The following is a 3,491-nucleotide window of genomic DNA, read 5'->3' as shown; positions in this document are numbered from 1 at the left end:
AACATAAAGTCTGACGTCTTCACGCCACCTTCAGACTCGTTCTTCTTATCTACGAACGTGATCAATGAAAGTTTTAGAAAAGATAATATTAAAATAGGATGTGAAATAAATGGTAGAAATTTACCAATTTCCATGAGAGCAGGTAGAGGCAAGAAAGCCACATCACCTTTATCTGAAGTCAGACATCTAAAACAAAGGAATAGTTCGTTTAGAAATAAAATTCTAATAACTGATTTGTTCATTAATAGAATCGAAAGCGTAGATCGTTGAATGCTTACTTGATAGCTCCTTGGCCTCCTTTGAAAGCTTCTGCCTCAGTTGGTTTACACTTAGTTGCTTCGGTTACCTTGTCGTCGTTGGATGCAATGTTACCAACACATTGTTGACACAATTTCGATCCTGGCTGTGCACCAGGTGCGCAGGAGCCAGCAAAGAATTCTGCTACATCGTCTTCCGACTTAATCAAATTTGCTTTTTTAAGAGCGTGAATCGGTGCCAACCATCCAGCAAAATCGTTTCTGTAGCCACTATGGCAAGATCGTTTACCTCTCAAATCGGCTGGAAAAGATAAAATGTTTCTTTTCTTTCTTCGATGATCTTTTTAGAAATAACTAGAGGAACCGATTATTTACCAAGTCCACTGATAGAGCTGCCTTTCTTAACAACAACAACTGCCGGTCTTTCGCTGTATTTTGTTGAACCACTTCCATACACTTCTGAAATAATTGGTTGCGCATTGAAGTCCGTTATTGCACGCAGTACCGATCCACCATCAACGACTACTAAGTCAGCACCATCATCTCTGACAGCTATCAAACAGGCATCTTGATCCTTCTCCAATAAGCAACTCAGTCTGGGTCTAGCATCTCTGATGTTAATAAAAGAATAAATCGTTATTAGTCAATTACTCTTCGTAACATTCCTTAATGATTTAACACTAATAATTACCTTGAGTGAGCTGCTCTACTCAAGGCACGGCACTTATTTAAAGCATCCTGAGTCCATACACACAAGCGAGCGTTCCTTTCAGGTGCACCTGAGTTTCTTTCAATGACGTCCAAGTATTTGGCATCTTTCAAATGTTGTTCAGGACTGATCGGTGATGAAGCAACAGCCAGAGTTTTTTCATCAAGCAACATCAAATCTTTCCACCAAGCAGCCTTTTCCTTCTCACCCAATTGTCCTAATTCCGTTAATTCCTAAACACAAACGTTCGTTAAATTTTTCTACCCAAAAACATTTTGAAGAGACTTTGAAAACTTACTTTTTGAACGGCTTCTATGTTATTCACTCCACCATTAGCCATATATCCTTGCCATGGTCGAGCAGCCCAAGTACAGGGTTTTGATACTCACTAAGCTTTCGATTTATTGTTGGATCTGATGATCAAGTTCCAACTAGGCAAGCTTTGCTGAAGAGCGAACTCAATGTCTGAAATTCATTGTCGCGAACAAAATATTCTGTATTGTTTGTGTTATCACCGATAGCTGCCAATTTCGCGAGCCAACGTCATCTCGAATACCAGTGTGACAAGATTTTAAATGACCCTTAGCATCGGATACGTTTAGGTCCTTGTGGATTATAGCAACTGCTTCGTAATGGTAATCTGCATACGCTTCCTCTTTTGTTCTCATCTATTTTAAAGATAATGAGACGTAAAGATGTTTCGACATACCTATATGGTTATTTTCTACGGTTTATTTTTTCTGAGTTACCTGTTGTATGATCTTATATTTGACCTTCGAAGTTAACTGATTGTCGTCCAATGCATGTCGTCCAATTTGTCTTCTGGATCGACAACGACCATGTCAATCTCTTCTCTACTGACCTTCTCTATGCATTCGTATCGATCGCAACTAGAAATGCAAGAAATAAGAATTCCATTGTTTGCCGAATCTTTTATTAACTGTACGCATTCCTTCCAATATATTTTCGGTATATATATGATGACTGAAGAAAAGAAAAGAACACGAAAGAAAAATAAGAGAAAAATAAATTAACGAAAAGGATTATCTTTTATATTAATACTTAACGAAGAGAGTTCGCTTCTTGAGGGAGGAGAATACAATTATCTAGTGGACGCATTCAAGTCTTACGCATACATTATTTCGTTATTCGTTATATTTCTCATCGTTCCTTTCTGATTATCTCATTAATTTGATTTAATAGACATCCACGGAATTGGGCAATGTATACATCGCATTGATTAATGCGACCTGATAAGACTCAATAATATCGAGATAATTATCATTAATTCATTATGCTTTACTACAAGTTATTAATTCAATATGTTTTAGTGAGTAACTTGGTCATATTTTTGAAAGTCACTCGATCGAACTCGAAAGTTGCTGATTTAAATTTTGTAATGTAAAGTATAGGAAAGAAGGATAAGATACGACGATAATAATAATAAGTTTGATCTAATAAGTAAGAGAAGAAAATAAAAAAGAATCAGAGGACTATTCCCAGTTCGTTAACAAAGAAAACAGAAATTACTGATTCGTGCAATATCGTAATGGCGTGAAAATCAGTCAAATTGGTCTAGAAAATTACAATCGTCATCAGCGGTAACGTCAGTGGCCATTATCATAGCCACTAAGCTCGCAAGAATCATGATGCTTTTGTGGCACTTCATTTTCATCCCTTCTAGTCTTTCTTCTTCTTACACTACTTATTCTCGAATTCTCTTTGTTCTCGAAAAACGAAAGAGGATTGAATACTGAATATCAAATAAAATCTCCAATCAAGTTTGATTTGAGGAATGATGTTTATCTCTTTACAAGAATTAAAATATTGTAAAATGTGGATATAAACAATGGACCAAAGTAAATATCCTCGTACAATTCGTACTAAACGCAGACGATATACCAATGTGGTAGGATTGTACGAGCGTCCTTATATACAGAAGCACACGTTCTCGTCCTCGAAAATTCGAGAACGTTTGAGGGAGGAGTTATTGATGCTATATCGACGACACCCTGTCTTGTTCTTTTATTTTTCTTCGTCCATTAGACTCCTCTCACAATGTACGAGAATAATCAGTACATCCCTATTTTTCTTGTGCTCATTCCTACCCTCTAACTATTGCGACTTGCTCTCATCGTGCTGTCGTTATACATTTAATTTATTGTTCTATTATTGTTGCTATTTTTTGCGAATCAACCGAGATTATGGTCATTGGATTTTCCAGTCATATCACCTCCCTTCACTTTCCTACTATTTTCTTCCTTTTATATACATACATACAGTTGATCAGGTTGATATAAAAGCGATTTTCTTAATAGCTTGCTTTTTCTTTTTTCGAATTTTTTTCCTTATATTTTTCAACGATTATTTTATTTTAGCAAAATAACTTACACAGCAATGTTGGATAAACGATCTGAGAGATCTCTATGGAAAGAGACAAATATTTACGCGTGCGTTACGATTTTTGAAACGCTTTTACTCAACACCATTTTTATTTATTCAATCAATCTAAATATATACATGTA

The 3,491-nt window shown here is 36.0% G+C and overlaps 1 pseudogene; it reads right to left on the bottom strand.

The window, feature by feature from the left end:
* LOC122635606 overlaps positions 1–2,614 on the bottom strand; it is a 3,017-nt pseudogene extending 403 nt beyond the window's left edge.
* Positions 2,615–3,491: the final 877 nt, after the last annotated feature.

The sequence above is a fragment of the Vespula pensylvanica genome, chromosome 18, assembly GCF_014466175.1.
Source record: "Vespula pensylvanica isolate Volc-1 chromosome 18, ASM1446617v1, whole genome shotgun sequence".
Taxonomy (NCBI): domain Eukaryota; kingdom Metazoa; phylum Arthropoda; class Insecta; order Hymenoptera; family Vespidae; genus Vespula; species Vespula pensylvanica.
The sequence above is the reverse complement of the archived record's forward strand: the minus strand, read 5'-3'. Positions and strand labels throughout refer to the sequence as shown.